The sequence below is a fragment of the Pantherophis guttatus genome, chromosome 16, assembly GCF_059756535.1.
Source record: "Pantherophis guttatus breed Tessera chromosome 16, ASM5975653v1, whole genome shotgun sequence".
In the NCBI taxonomy this organism is placed as follows: domain Eukaryota; kingdom Metazoa; phylum Chordata; class Lepidosauria; order Squamata; family Colubridae; genus Pantherophis; species Pantherophis guttatus.
Genome location: NC_142078.1, coordinates 4,214,512 through 4,230,777, shown reverse-complemented (window position 1 = coordinate 4,230,777; position 16,266 = coordinate 4,214,512). Strand labels below are relative to the sequence as shown.

Genomic DNA, 16,266 nt, shown 5'->3' with positions numbered 1-16,266 from the left:
GCCCGCGCATGATGGGCTTTCCTCCTGTCCATCATCTGGGTCATATATAGTTCAATTCCGAGTGGAGCAGACAGGACTGGGAAGGAGGCTGTGGCGCGCAACTCTCCGCTGTCTGGCTTGCCTCCGGAGAGGGACAAACCCCTGCGGACGGTGGGGGGCGGGGGGGGGGCGGGGCGGAGGTCTCGAGCCGATTGCAGCCCGGGATCATTATCATCTCTCCACCTTTTCCCTGGGGCAGAAGTGGCCAGCACGGATTTCTCCCTCTCGCCCTTGAACCCTTCCGTCGTGTCCGGCATCACCTGCAACTTTGGAAAAACGCACGACAAAGCTGCCCGAAAGGGAATGGCGGGCTCTGCGAGCAGGGTCCGAGCCACCTCCCGTTTCCCCACCCATCCACCCAAAAGGCCAGGTAAGCCGTTTTGAACCACCCTTTCTTCGGTCCTTGCCTTTGAGCCGAAACCGAGCCAGGGGGAAAGGAACGGAGCGCGCCGCGTGGCTCCGGGTTTTAACCGGCCCTGTCAGCCCGTTTTTCTCCTTCTGGGCTCTCACTTCTGCACGTGCTCCTTTGTTCTCCACAACAGAAGCTTTTTATATACTTCTCATAATATGAGCCAGCTGGAGGGAGGCACAAACGGAGGGAAGGATCGGAGGGAAGCCCCGCAAACGCGCCGCCCCAGAGCTCGTCTTTCTTAAGAGCTGGCAGACGGGCGAAGGAGACGGGCAGCTCGGGAGGAGAAGAAGGAGGAGGAGGAGGAGGAGGAGAAGAGGAAGAGACGTCCAAGGCTGGGGCTGCTGACAAAACTTTAGCGCGGCGGAGACAGAAAGGAAGAGAAAGAAAGAAAGAAAGAAAGAAAGAAAGAAAGAAAGAAAGAAAGAAAGAAAGAAAGAAAGAAGAAAGAAAGAAAGAAAAAGAAAGAAAGAAAAAGAAAGAGACTGTATAAAAGGCTCCAGCTGGATGTAACTGAACACTTTCCTGAAAGGCACATCGAGACGGATGGACGACGAACAGCGTCGCGAAGGTGGACAAAGGCAGGAGCTGAAACCAGACAACTCAACTTGTCCGCCGGGCCTGGACCAGACAGGTCAGCCAGCTGCTGCCGGGGGGGAGGATTGTTGGGAGGGTGAGGCACTGGTGCTCCCAGCCGTGGCAGCAGCAAAGGGGGGGCGGGAGAGGAGGCTTGGGACCTGCCAGACATTTCCCCCCAAGCAGTGCGAGGGTGGGGGGGCCGCTTTTGTGCTGTCTAAAGGAATGTGCTACCCCTGCCTGGAAGGTAATTTTGGAAGCTGGGAGTGTAGGGAGGAGGAGGAGGAGGGAGAAGATTCAGGGGTCGGGGGACAGGAAGCGCCCCCTCCCCAAGAGAGCTCCCTCCCTTCCTCTCCCCGCCAGTCGCGTCTGCTTTTGTCTAGCTCCCCATAATCCGTGCGTGCATGGCAGCTTAGTTTTTTACGGATGGAGAAAAAGGGGACCGCCTTAGAGCAATAATAATAAAAATAATAAAAGGTGAGGTGCCCGACTTCCTAAAAGCCAAATTCATCAGCCCCAAAAGGGAGGGAGGAAGAAGAGAGAGGGAGGGAGGGATGGAGGAGGGAGCTTCATTGCAGAAGTGGCCCCCAACGGACTGAAGGAGCTCGGTCCTGGCGTGGCGCACTCTTTTGATGAGCAAGTCTGGGTCAGAGCGGAGACCGTCACAGCTGACCCAATTTGAGACTTGGCTCACCGTGCGGGCCTGTCTTGATGCCCCCCCCTCTGTTGGGCCACCCGCTGACCCGCTTTTCCCTCTGCCAATGCTGCCTGGCTGCGTTCCATTGTGGGCCCTCCGAACGGGACCCCCAAAAGATCACAAGGCTTCTTCACAGGTGGCACCAGGTGCAAAACTCGAGCGATGGGGGGAAGTGGAGGACTTTCCGCGTGGACATCGGCAGACTCGATGCCCGCTTTTCGGTGGGGCAGCTGGGCACAATTAGAGGAGTGGGCAAAGAGCAATGTCCTCATGCTGGACTGTCATTGCCCCACCCCCACATTTAATATTAAGTCAGGAATCTTCTCCCCTCCACCGTGTTTTTTTTTTTTACTTAACCCAAATCTTCGCGCTTCGTTGGATGCCGAAATTTGCAGCGACCCAACCCGCCTCGGTGCCGGCCTTCCTTGCGATTTCGGTTTGGAAAAAAACACCCCCACACAATCCATCGTCCCTGTTAAGACAGGGCTCGGGTGCAAATTCAGGACAACTGTGCCAGAAGCTAAATTTGAGGGGGGGGGAATGATGACGCTGGGGAGAAGCCTGTGACGGAGACCAAAGTCTTGGTCCCCAAGGAAAGAAAGCTGGCTCTGGCTTGCGTGGCCGGACGGGAGGTGAGGAGGCAGCCGGCCGCCGGAGCGAGCCCATTCATATCGCCAACTACCTGAAATTTGAATAGTTTCCAGACAGCAATCATTTCGGCTGGATCGCTGTTCGGCCCACCGGACAATGGAGATTTGTTAGTTCTCAGGCCCGCGGCGTGACACACAAAAGGGGGCAGGGGGAGGCAGGAACGGGACTCGGCAGACAGGAAATTGCAGTTTGGGGGGGGGCAAACTGTTCGTTCCTGCATGGATGACACACACACACACACACACACACACACACACACACATACATGGCCTCAAAGACAGGGCGCTCGCCCAATGCCAAGGGGATCGAGGGCTTTACGGCTACCCCACTGTCAGGAGGTCGACCATCATCCGCGTCCAACGTCCTTCTGAGTGGACCGCAGCTTAGAAAGGGTCAAAGGGACCCAACGTCCAAGCTAGGGACCTGTCCCAGCTGCCCATTCTCTGCTCCCAACATTGGTCACGGTTGCTATGACGGGCGAGCGGGAGGGAAGAGAAATCTCCAAGCTGTCCAGCAAAGCCAACTCTGGAGGACAATTTTCAGGATATCTGGGCTTCCTGTTGCATGCGAGAAAATCCCCAAATTGTGCTTTTTCATTTGCTCCCCCCCTAAGAAACCCAGTTTAACTAAGAGGGCAAGCAGAACTTTTGTCTGTAGAGCCCTGAGGATGGCCTAAGGCAGAGGTCTTCAAACTTGGCAACTTTAAGACTTGTGGACTTCAACTCCCAGAATTCTCCAGCCATGCTGGCTGGAGAATTCTGAGAGTTGAAGTCCACAAGTCTTAAAGCTGCCACGTTTGAAGACCTCTGGCCTAAGGACCTCTATACAGGACATGAAGGGCTTCCTGAGGAGCTAAGCCAACGGGACAAATTCTTCTTATCATCACCGTCATCATTTTCATCTGTCCAACCAGTAGTTCCCACCATGGAAACTCTGCACCCCAGATTTCAGGCAACTCCCCGCCCCCCCTCAAATCAAGTCAATGTAGTAAGGAATATTCCTTAAAATGTTGACTTGGCTTGGATTCTTATTCTCCAAAGAAGAGCATCTCTGGACATCAGCCATCTCTTGAATTTCGAGGCGGTTCTCGCCTCTTTGACGAGAGCGGCTTCCAGGGATCGCCTTCGACCATCAGGACTGCCAGAGACATCATTTGGCTTTAAGGACAGCACAGCAAACTCTCATTCAGGGGTAAAGGAAGCTAGTTTCTAAGGCTGACTTTCAGTTCTTGCATCGGGGATGCTTAGATGAGAGATGGAAGCGTTTGGAGAAGTTCCTCTGTCTTAAAGACAGAAGTCCTGGAGAAGCTCCTCTGTCTTAAAGACAGAAGTTCTGGAGAGGTTCCTCTGTCTTAAAGACAGAAGTCCTGGAGAAGTTCCTCCGTCTTAAAGACAGAAGTCCTGGAGAAGCTCCTCCGTCTTAAAGACAGAAGTCCTGGAGAAGTTCCTCTGTCTTAAAGATAGAAGTCCTCAGAGGGAGACTGAGCTAGAAGCCAGCTCCAAACTTCACAGATGTGATGAAGTTCACCTTGGCTTTGGACCTTTTCTAAGGAAGGCAAGGGAGAAAATTCACTCCCCTCTTGGCCCAGCACCATGCCTGGTGGCCAAGAGAGGACATGGCCTCTGGTTGGGACTCCCACATCAAGCCTCCAGTCAACTAAGAACAGTGTCATGATTAGGTTGGGTCATCTTGGACTAAAAGTGAAGAGAAGGACCAGGGGAGACATGATCGCAATGTTCCAATACTTGAGGGGCTGTCACAGAGAGGAGGGGGCTCAAGCTATTCTCCAAAGACCCCAAAACTCGGACCACACGTTTTCTGAATAGTTTTTATCCCAGAGCTATAATTGCACTCAACAATGAACTAAAGGGCCACCGTCCGTGAGCTGTTGGACAGCATTACTTGGTCTGTTGTGTGGACGTTTTGGTGATTTAGGGGTGGGGGATTATTTGTGGTGGGTGGGGGTGTGTTTGGGGATTGTTATATGTGTTGGACCTGGTCTTTGGGTGTTAAGTGAATTTTGTTGTATGGGTAGACTGTGTATACACGTACAATGCCAGTAACGTGATTAAATTAAATTAAAAGGCCAGACAAAGGAATAATGGATGGAGACTGATCAAGGAGAGATTCAACCTGGAAATAAGGAGAAACTTTCTGACAGTGAGAACAGGCAACCCATGGAACAGAAGTTGTCTTAGGAAGTTGTGGGAGCTCCATCACTGGAGGCTTTCAAGAAGAGACTGGACTGCCCTCTGTCAGAAAATGGTCTAGGGAAATGATGGCTAACCTTTTTGCCATCGTGTGCCAGGAAAGGGGGGCCCACACCCATAATTCTATGCGTCCCGCTCCACGGATGTGAACGTGACCCCCCTATCCCCCGCTCCTGGCACGCGATGGCCCACTAGGCCCGTTTTTCTTTCTCACCTGGCTCCAGATCCTCTCTATGCATCTGGGGAGGGCGAAAACAGCCTTCCCCATCCTCTCGGAGGCCCTCCGGAGGCCCGAAACGGCCCATTTCCCAACTTCCGGTTGGACAGGAGGTGACTTTTTTGCTGTCCCCAGCCTCCAGAGATTCCTAGCGCCGGAGCTGAGCGGGAGTGCCAGGAGACATGGCTCTGCTTGCCACCTGTGGCACGCGTGCCATAGGTTCGCCATCATGGGTCTAGGGTCTCCTGCTTGGGCAGGGGGTTGGACTAGATGACCTACAAAGTCCCTTCCAACCCTGTTATTCTGTTGTTGTTGTTGTTATTATTATTATTATAAAAGAGCTGCTTGGCAAACCCCATAAACCACAGCCTGCACCCTACTTGAGACAAAGACCTGACTTGGGCATGGAAGTGGCATGGAAGTGGCCTTCAGAAGGATCCATTCTACGTCACCACCAGCTGTGGATCATCATCTCCATGACCCGATCCAACCAAACAAGCTTGTAGCTGGACACCTTCATAAAACCCTTTCTGGTTCCCACGCTCTCTAAATGAAAAGCAACAGGGAAGACGAAACTTGAAGGAAACTTCTCACCAACTGAGGACTTCCTAAGCCCAAACCGCCCTTCCGTGCCATTGCTCTCACGCGCCCAGTTTCCGTCATTTCTAACCCGAACCAGTGGTCTCCTTCACCTTCTCCTTCAACCAGGAGGCCTCCTTTTCCACCAGGCTTTTATGCATCATCTCCTTAACTTGAGATGACAAACCGGATCCCAGCGCCGAGGTGACAAGCCCAACATGATGCCAAGAGACCTACCGGAGATTTGGGGTTTTCATCGTTAGAATCATTATGTCACTGCCACCATCACCAGAGCTTCTACAAACGATTTCCACTTGCGCAGCCTTCGGCTTCCCCTTTTCCGTTCAGTGAATATTAAGGTCAATTAGGCATAATGTAAGGCGAGAGCTCACCAAGCAGATTAGGCATCCCCGATGCTCAGGACCGGGCCAAGCCTTGTCCGTCACCGTGACCTAGATTTCGGCAGAACCCGAATTTATTTGCTTTGCTGAACATTCAAACGTGGCAACGGCGCCATCTTGCTCCCCACCGCCAGCTCTCTCGGGCAAACATAACTGACATTTCCCGGCGCCGAAAGGGCATCTCGTCCACAAGGGAGCTCTGGAGGCCCGTACGGAACATTCTAGGTCAGTGATGGCTAACTTTTTTGCCATCGCGTGCCAAAAGCGGGGGGCGGAGGGGTTCACATATGTGTGTGCCCACACCCATAATTCTATGTGCCCTGCCCCCTATGCATGTGCATGTGATCCCTCCCGCGCTCCCCCCACTTTTGGCATGTGTTGGCACGGGGGCCCGGTAGGCCCGTTTTTTGCTCTCCCCAGGCTCCAGAGCCTCTCTAGGAGCCTGGGGAGAGCAAAAAACGGGCCTTCCGGTTCCACCGGAAGTTGGCAAACGGGCCGTTTCTGGCCTCTGGGGGGGGGGAGGCTGTTTTTGCCCTACCCAGGCTCCTAGAGAGACTCTGGAGCCTGGGGAGAGCCAAAAATGGGCCTTCCCCATACCCCCAGGTTCTCCGGAGGTAGGACAGCCTGTTTCCCTACTTCCGGTGGGCCCAGAAGGCCCGAAAATCAGCTGGCTGAGCTGAGCTCGTGTGCCCACCGATATGGCTCGTGTGCCCACCTGTGGCACGCGTGCCATAGGTTCGCCATCGTGGTTCTAGGTTATTCCCGCAGAGAATCCAGATCCGCCATCTTCAAAACGAGAACGTTTTCGGGTTCCTAGGATTCCCGGTCAACTCGGTCAATTTGGCCAAGCTGGTGGGACATTCTGGGGTTGCGAGGTGCATCAGGAAGGGAAAGGCAGGCGTCCTCAACCAAGCTGCAGAATCAAGCGAATGCTTGCTGTGGGACAAGGGGAGGGAGGGTGGGGCAGAGGTCTCTTCTTTGGTTGTGGATGCTCGCCCTTGCCCAGGGGGTGGGCTTCTAATATTTTAGCAAGAGGTTCTCTGCCCAGTTGCTGGGTGGGTGTGGCCTAGTCAGCCTCCTGCACCACGGTGGAGGCTCCGTGGCTCCAGAGGCTTTACTTGAGCCTCCGGGAGGGCAAAAACGGCCTCCCCAGGCTCCAGAGGCTGGAAACTTCCGGTAGGCCCATTTTTCACCCTCCCTGAGCCTTTGTGCATGCCCTGCACTTACATGCAACCAAAACGGGCCACATGGGGATTCCTTGGAGCGGTGGGGCAGGAGGGACCAGCAGGAATGGGATTTCGGGGTTCTCCGAACTGCACAGAATCTTAGCTAGAGGTTCTCCCGAAACCCTGCGAACCCCCAGCAGCCCACCCCTGCCCTTGCCAGAAAATTGGCAAAGCAAGAGAATCCAAACTGTTCTGACCGCAAAGAAAACCCCCTCTTTATTCACTGCCTTCCCCAACAGAAAGTCCAGGCAAGAGCCCTGCAAGGAGTTTAACTGAAACAATAGTCCTTATCAGCTCGTTAGGATAAATGCTATGTTGTGAGGCTGCAAATTAAGTCAGTTCAAACAGAGAATTAGACAACCTCAGTTCTGGCAAGGCAGCCTTTGTCCCACGAAACACACAAGGAGCAAACTTTCCAGAAATGCGAACGGTTGTCTCCTACGATAACCACTCCTTTTTCCTCCTAATTATTCCCCAGCCAGGGAGGGGCCAGTCAGCATCCACATTTGTTTTGCCTCCCAAGGCGGCTCCTTGTCCTCTGTTATTCTCCTCTCCTAACTGCTCTGCGCATATGTGCATCTGGAACCGGCCCCAGCTGTTCCTCCTCCTCCTCACTCATCTCTGACTCCAAAGGCAGCTGCCTTTCTGGCTAGGAAATGCTGGATGGTCCTGGCTCTATCTCTGTGTCCGACGCTGAGCATCCATCAGAGCCTTCCCCAGGCTCCAGAACTGGCCCAAGTTCTTCCCCAACCTCCTCATTGTCCCAAGTCTGGTAGGCCACAATACAACCCCCAAATTTCAAATCCCAGGTTCTGGACAATATCCTGGCATTTTTTTTAAAAGCAGGGCTAACGAACTACCATTGAAAGGAACCTTAAGCTACGTTATGAAGATGCAGATAGTCAGATCTGGCTACTTCTAGTCTTTGTAAATAGAATAGAATAACAGAGTATGGAAGGGACCTTGGAGGTCTTCTAGTCCAGCCCCCTTCTTAGGCAGGAAACCCTACACCACTTCAGACCAATGGTTATCCAACATCTTCTTAAAAACTTCCAGTGTTGGAGCATTCACAACTTCTGGAGGCAAGTTGTTCCACTGATTAATTGTTTGTAACTATCAGGAAATTTCTCCTAAGTTCTAAGTTGCTTCTCTCCTTGATTAGTTTCCACCCATTGCTTCTTGTCCTGCCTTCAGGTGCTTTGGAGAATAGCTTGACTCCCTCTTCTTTGGGGCCACCCCTGAGATATTGGAAGACTGCTATCATGTCTCCCCTAGTCCTTCTTTTCATCAGACTAGACCAGTGTTTCCCAAACTTGACCCTTTGAAGATGTATGGACTTCAACTCCCAGAATTCCTCAACCAGGCATACTGGTTGGGGAATTCTGGGAATTGAAGTCCATGCATCTTAAAATAGCCAAGTTTGGGAAACACTGGACTAGACATACCCAGTTCCTGCAACCGTTCTTCATATGTTTTAGCTGCCAGTCCCCTAATCCTCTTTGTTGCTCTTCTCTGCACTCTTTCTAGAGTCTCCACAACTTTTATACATCGTGGCGACCAAAACTGAATGACCACAATCCCTACTTAGGTGCCCAACGCAAGACTTCCCTGAAGGCCAAGCTGCCACACTCTTGCAACCAACCTCTTCTTCCTTCTAGGCCTAGCTAGGGACTGGTCATGGCTGTACAACTTTTGTTATGTTCACAATTTCAGATTTACTAACAGCTGTGCTTTTTTTGCAGAAAAGACCCCCCGAGATGTTCCGGAGACTCCTAAAGACGTTCAGTTGGATAGTGGCTGCTCACAAGATATCTCGGAAGGAAGCCTCAAGACTTGGGGATGGATCTGCACTTTGGCGGCACTGTCTAGGGGAGGACAGATCCCAAAAAAGGATCCACTACAAAATAAACACGGGACATGTTGGAATATTTGCAAACCAAGGGAAACTGGTTTCTTCCCACCACGCTGAGCTAAATAAAACCAAGAATTCTAAGGAGATTGATTGCAAGGGACTGCTACCCTCCCTTTGATATTCTGAACGTCAAGTTGGCTTCTCAACTCCTTTTCCTTCTGTTTTGGGCCTGAAGGAGAAGTCCCACCTTCCCTCATGAGGAGAGCTTTTCCCCCACCAAGGAGGATACAGTGCTATGGTGACCATATACCAAAGCTACCCCAAGAGGTTAGTCCTCTTGGTTAAGGAAGGTGAAGGTGAATGGGCGTGGAAAGATAGGTGGGGGAAGATGGAAGTCTGGCTTTGTGGGGCAGGATGCCCTTCGCGGCCTTTGAACGAGCAACCCAAGCGTCAAACGCGCCAACAAGCTTACAACACAACGGGAAGCCACCTGAGATGCTTAGCCTGGCCACAGGTCACAAGTCTTTTTTGGAATATTCTCCACTTTCGCTTCCCATTCGGATTTGGAGGCACGCTTCCCTAGAGTAGGAGACCACTTATTCAGGCTCTAAGGCAGCGGTGGGTTTCACAGTTTGTTACTACCGGTTCGCCGTGTGCCCACCTGCCTTCCGCGCATGCTCCCGGCCTCAAAAACGTGCCTAAAGGTCTCTCACCTTAGAACAGAGGTGGCATTCGGCCGGATCGGGCGAATCGGTAGTGGAAATTGCAGGCGGGATTTCTGCTACCAGTTCTCCCAAACCTGTTTGAACCGGCTGAGTACCACGTAAGGTGGGAGACTTTTCTGGTAGGTTCAACTAGGACAGCAATCTCCCTTCTTCTTCGCTACTGGTGGAGATCAGGTGGGAGACAAGCCCTTCACAGCCCATGATAGACAAATCTCCTTTGGAGAGCCATCTCCTTGAAATTTCCAGATTTTAAAGATACGCGTATTCTCGGAACAGAGAAGTACAGGCAGTCATCGACTTACGGCACTTCGGTTAGTGACCGTTCAAAGTTACAAAGGCACCGGAAAAAAAAGGGACTTAGAAACAGTTTTTCACACTTACGACCGCTGCAGCATCGTCACGTGATTTACATTTGGATGCTTGACAACTGAACCAGTGGTGAAATCCAAAACAGTCTGCTACCATTTCGCTGTCCGCACATGTGCAATGCATGTCAAACATGTGCTGTGTGCGCATGTGCAGCGCGCACCAAATTTGCATGCGCAGTACGTGCCAAAAGGAGGCTTGGGAAGGTAAGTAGAAGCGAAGGGGAGGGATCAGCTGTGGTGCGCTAAACCCCGCTGCACAGCTGATCGTCAGAAATACGGTTCGAAGGAACCGGTAGGTTTTTTTTTTTTTTACTACCGATTCGTCCGAACTGGTAGTTCTTATCACTACCGGTTCTCCCGAACCGGACCGGTAGCATTTCACCCCTGAACTGCACTCATATTTATGACGGTGGCAGTGTCCCAAGGTCAGAGGATCCCCTCTGGTGACCTTCTGACAAGCAATGGGGGGGGAGCCTGATTCACTTAACAACCATGTTACTAACTTGACATCTGCCGTGATTCACTTAACAACTATGGCAAGTCGTTAAAAATTAAAGTAAAATGGGGCAAAACTCACTTAACAAATTAGCAACGTAAATTCTGGGCTCAATTGTGGTCGTAAGCCGAGGACTATCTGTACTTTAGGGCCAAACAGAAACTCGACAACCTAATTATGTCAAGACTGCAAAGAGAGCGAAGAGAGTCACACAGGCAGGTGCAAACTCCCTTACTTTTTAGCACAGCCGCCATTAATTGAATGCATTTGATTGAGGCTCTTCCTGACTCCAAACAAAGCACCATCCCATTGATTAGAGGACGAGTTGCTAGGGTAGGCAGGAAAATAATAGGGCAGGGTCTTTCTTTCTTTTTTTTTTTTAAAGAACAATTACCACCTTAGTTGTGGGAGCTTCATCCCTGGAAGCTTTCAAGAAGAGACTGGATAGCCATCTGTCAGAAATGGTGTAGGTAGGGTTTCCTGTTTAAGCATGGGGTTGGACTAGATGATCTCCAAGGTCCCTTCTATTCTATTCCATTCCATTCCATCCTACCCTATCCTTATTCTTCGATAGATTCTCTTGTTTGAGCAGGGGCTGGACTAGAAGACCTCCAAGGTCCCTTCCAGCTCTATTCTATTTCTATTTCTATTTCTAGTCTAGTCTATTTTATTCTCTTCTGTTTTCTCTTCTCTCTCTTCTCTTCTCTTCTCTCCTCTCCCCTCCCCTCTCCTCTTCCCTTCCCTTCATTTCTATTTCTAGTCTAGTCTATTTTATTCTCTCTTCTCTCCTCCTCTCCTCTCCTCTCCTCCCTTCCCTTCATTTCTATTTCTAGTCTAGTTTATTTTATTCTCTTTTGTTTTCTCTTCTCTCTCTTCTCTTCTCTCCTCTCCCCTCCCCTCTCCTCTTCCCTTCCCTTCATTTCTATTTCTAGTCTAGTCTATTTTATTCTCTTCTGTTTTCTCTTCTCTCTCTTCTCTTCTCTCCTCTCCTCCCTTCCCTTCATTTCTATTTCTAGTCTAGTCTATTTTATTCTCTCTTCTCTCCTCTCTCCTCCTCTCCTCTCCTCTCCTCCCTTCCCTTCATTTCTATTTCTAGTCTAGTTTATTTTATTCTCTTTTATTTTCTCTTCTCTCTCTTCTCTCTCTTCTCTTCTCTCCTCTCCCCTCCCCTCTCCTCTCCTCTTCCCTTCCCTTCATTTCTATTTCTAGTCTAGTCTATTTTATTCTCTTCTCTTCTCTTCTCCTCTCCTCTCCTCTCCTCCCTTCCCTTCATTTCTATTTCTAGTCTAGTCTATTTTATTCTCTTCTGTTTTCTCTTCTTCCCTTCCCTTCCCTTCCCTGTTTCTGATTTAAACAGGTAGCCTCTGGTTTACGCGCCTCCCTGAACATTTTTGTAGAGCGATAACCACACAAGTAAAAATTGGCCAACCGCACATAGCAGAGCTAGGATAAAAATCACTGCGCCCAGGTTTTTTAGAACAAATGTATGCCAAGACATCCAATAAACGGATGCCCAGGGGGAACATTTACAGCAGGCCCCGAAAACTCTTCTGTGTCCTCTTTCAAATGCCGCCCTTTGAAAGGAAACCTGAAAACTGAGAAGTCACTAGTAAAATGGGGGAAGGAGGGGGAGATCCCCTTGTAAGGAAAGACGTTTAAACGGAAGGAAGAAGGTATTGTCTGCGGCGGATGTTTTATGGGTTCTGCCTTGGGACCGTTTCGGAGAAAAGGGCGTCAGAATAATAATAATAAATATGCATTCGTGCGCCATCAGCCTGCTCCTAGCAAAATCTCATCGGAGTTTCTCCCCAACAAGTGGAGGAGGAGGAGGAGGGAAAAGAACATGTTCTGAAGGGGCTTTCAAAGAAGGAACTCCCCCCAAAAAAGACACGCTCCCCTCCATGAAAACTTCCTTCCCCTTCTTGGACGTCTCTGGACTACCGTATGCGCTGAGTAAACATTTTTTTACGGCTGTTGGCGCATCATTGCTCTCTGTACATGTGGCCTACCCATTTATTTTTGCAGGCACTGGTCTACTCATGTATTTTTGCAGGCACTGATCTACTCATGTATTTTTGCAGGCACTGATCTACTCATGTATTTCTGCAGGCACTGATCTACTCATGTATTTCTGCAGGCACTGATCTACTCATGTATTTTTGCAGGCACTGATCTACTCATGTATTTTTGCAGGCACTGATCTACCTATTTATTTTTGCAGGCACTGATCTACTCATGTATTTTTGCAGGCACTGATCTACTCATGTATTTTTGCAGGCACTGATCTACTCATGTATTTTTGCAGGCACTGATCTACTCATGTATTTCTGCAGGCACTGATCTACTCATGTATTTTTGCAGGCACTGATCTACTCATGTATTTTTGCAGGCACTGATCTACCTATTTATTTTTGCAGGCACTGATCTACTCATGTATTTTTGCAGGCACTGATCTACTCATGTATTTTTGCAGGCACTGATCTACTCATGTATTTCTGCAGGCACTGATCTACTCATGTATTTCTGCAGGCACTGATCTACTCATGTATTTTTGCAGGCACTGATCTACTCATGTATTTTTGCAGGCACTGATCTACCTATTTATTTTTGCAGGCACTGATCTACTCATGTATTTTTGCAGGCACTGATCTACTCATGTATTTCTGCAGGCACTGATCTACTCATGTATTTCTGCAGGCACTGATCTACTCATGTATTTTTGCAGGCACTGATCTACCTATTTATTTTTGCAGGCACTGATCTACTCATGTATTTTTGCAGGCACTGATCTACTCATGTATTTCTGCAGGCACTGATCTACTCATGTACTTTTGCAGGCACTGATCTACTCATGTATTTCTGCAGGCACTGATCAACTCATGTACTTTTGCAGGCACTGGTCTACCCATTTATTTTTGCAGGCACTGATCTACTCATGTATTTTTACAGGTACTGATCTACTCATGTATTTCTGCAGGCACTGATCTACTCATGTACTTTTGCAGGCACTGGTCTACCCATTTATTTTTGCAGGCACTGATCTACTCATGTATTTTTACAGGTACTGATCTACTCATGTATTTCTGCAGGCAATGGTCTACCCATTTATTTTTGCAGGTACCGGTCTACTTATTTGTTTGCTTTTAACACTGATCAGCTGTAGGGCAGCCCTTTGAAGCCCTGCGGCAAGAGTTTAAACAGTTTTTTTCCCTCTAGCCATCAGCTGGGACTCAGGAGGCAGCAATAGATTGGGGGTGGGGCCAAATAAAAGGTAAGAATAACGCGGGGGGTGGTAGGGATGCACAGAACCAGTTCGGTGATGTCATATCATCACCGCTACCGGTTCGGCCGAACCGGGAGGAACCCACCACTGAATCATTCCCATCATCAAGGGTTGAAGATAAGCCGACAAGTCAATATGAAAGCTACGGTAGCGATTGGCTTTCCGGAGAGATGGAAGGACAAGCGTACGATCTCCAAAGCTGGCCTGGTTAGGACACGGCATGGTTTCAAACCAAGGAAGGTTGCAAAGCTCACGCTACAACTGCCCGGGATGACCAACAAAGATGGCCGCGCCCAGCTTACCGCAAGCCAGGAGCGACGCGAAGAAAAGTTCTTGCGGCTTACGATAGCTTCAGCGAACATTCAACGCTGTCGGTGAGTTTGGTCCTTCAGGAGAAACCACCGATCGTTGACTGTACCTTGAGGTTTATCACAATCCTCGGAAAAACGCCTCCGGGCAGACAATCCACCGGACGGGTTGTGATGCGTGAAGAAGGAAAACTCACCCAAAAAAAAGGCTGAAAGGCCTATGGAGATTCTCAGTCCCTCCAGGTCGCGGTTGTCCCAAAGGAGATTTTTTTCAGGAGGCAACTGGGCTTTCTGGTTTTTTTCTTTGAAGAGGTTTCGCTTCTCATCCGAGAAGCTTCTTCGGCTCTGACTTGGGATGGTGGCGGGGTTTTCTTGCAGACGTTTTATTACCTAGCTAAGTAACATCATCGGTGTTAGAGGGAGTGAGATTGGGAGGAGGAGGAGGAGGAAGCAATGATCTAGCACTGATGAAGGTTGTTTTTTTTTAATTTGATTTATATGCTACCCTTCTCCGGAGACTCAGGGCGGCTTACAGTGCGTTAAGCAATAGCCTTCATACTTTTGTATATTTTTTATACAAAGTCAGCTTATTGCCTCCACAAACTGGGTCCTCATTTTACCAACCTTAGAAAGGATGGAAGGCTGAGTCAACCTTGAGCCTGGTGAGATTTGAACTTACAGTAATTGCAGGCAGCTGGTATTAATCACAATGCTATCAGTCTGCTGAGCAACCAGGCCCTTGAGTTCCCTAGTTGGGTCATGAAACGTCTGCAAGAAAACAAGTGAGCTCACAGAGCACCAAGGACCCCACAATCCTCCTCCTCCTCCCTTGTAGCACTGATGATGTTACCCAGTTGGGTAACGAAACGTCCTTAAGAAAACAGGCAAGCTCAGAGAGCACCAAGGACCCCCTCATTTCTTGTTCCTCTTTGAAGGCGTTTCACTTCTCATCTAAGAAGCTTCTTCGGGAAGCTGAAGAAGCTTCTGGGGATGAGAAGCGAAACGCCTTCAAAGAAAAACCAAGGAAGTCCAGTTGCCTCTTGGGGGAAAAAAAGCAAAAAGCTCAAACAGACCCCTGTCGCTTCTCGAACCCAATGCCTGAGTCATCCCGAGGGGACCCCTTGCTCAGAAATAATGGCTGCACTCAACATTCATTGCTGTCGGTGGGTTTTGGGTTTGGTCAGCCCTCTGGCTAATGAATGCAAACTGCGGATCAAACAGCACCCAGACGGAGGCTGGACACCCCACTGTGACCCAGGACCTTAGCAAGACCACACCTAGAATCCTGCATCCGGTTTTGGTCCCCACACTATAAAAAAGATGTGGAGACCCTAGAAAGAGTGCAGAGAAGAGCAACCAGGGTGATGAGGGGACTGGAGGCTCAAACATACGATGAACGATTGCAGGAACTGGGCCTGGCTGGTCTAGTGAAGAGAAGGACCAGGGGAGAGAGGAGAGCATCTTCCAACATTTGAGGGGCTGCCACAGAGAGGAGGAAGGGGGTCAAGCTATTCTCCAAGGCACCTGAAGGCCAGAGAAGGAACAATGGATGGAAACTGACCAAGGAGAGATTCAACCTGGAAATAAGGAGAAATTTCCTGACAGTGAGAACAATCAACCCATGAAACTAAAAGTTGCCTTCGGAGGTTGTGGGAGCTTCATCACTGGAGGCTTTCAAGAAGAGACCAGACTGCCATCTGTCAGAAATGGTGTAGGGTTTCCTGCTTGGGCAGGGGGTTGGACTAGATGACCCACAAGGTCCCTTCCAACTCTGTTAAATCTCCTCCGTCAGGCCCAAGTATCCTCGGCCTTGACAAATGCAAACATCCAGACACACACAAAGCAGATAATCCTTACCACTTACGACCACAACTGACCTAAAATTTTCGGTTGTTTAAGCGAGGCGTTTGATAAGGGAGTTATGCCCCGTTTTACGACCTCTCTGGCCACCGTTGTTATGTGAATGGTGGCCATTGTCAGATTAGCATCATGCAGTTTAAGTTAAACCCGCCTTCCCCTTTGACTTTGCTTCTCAGAATCGGAACGCAAAAGGTGAATTACGACCAGTTTTAAGTCTTTTCGTAGATGCACTCCTCGACTTACGACCAGTTGAGCCCAAAATTTCTGTTGTTAAGTGAGACATTTGCTAAGGGAGTTTTGCCCTATTTGACGACCGTTCTCACCACGGTTGTTAAGTGAATCACTGCAGGTCTTAAAATTAATCACCGG

The 16,266-nt window shown here is 49.7% G+C and overlaps 1 protein-coding gene and 1 long non-coding RNA gene across 3 annotated transcripts in view; one reads left to right on the top strand and one right to left on the bottom strand.

Moving 5' to 3' along the window:
• NR6A1 (nuclear receptor subfamily 6 group A member 1) overlaps window positions 1–16,266 on the bottom strand; it is an 89,211-nt gene that overhangs the window by 46,768 nt on the left and 26,177 nt on the right. The gene's annotated exons all lie outside the window — the stretch shown is intronic.
• On the top strand, window positions 676–10,525 carry LOC117658831 (uncharacterized). Its single transcript, XR_004589344.3, has 2 exons — window positions 676–1,082; window positions 8,748–10,525. It is a non-coding gene; the product is annotated as an uncharacterized LOC117658831 (long non-coding RNA).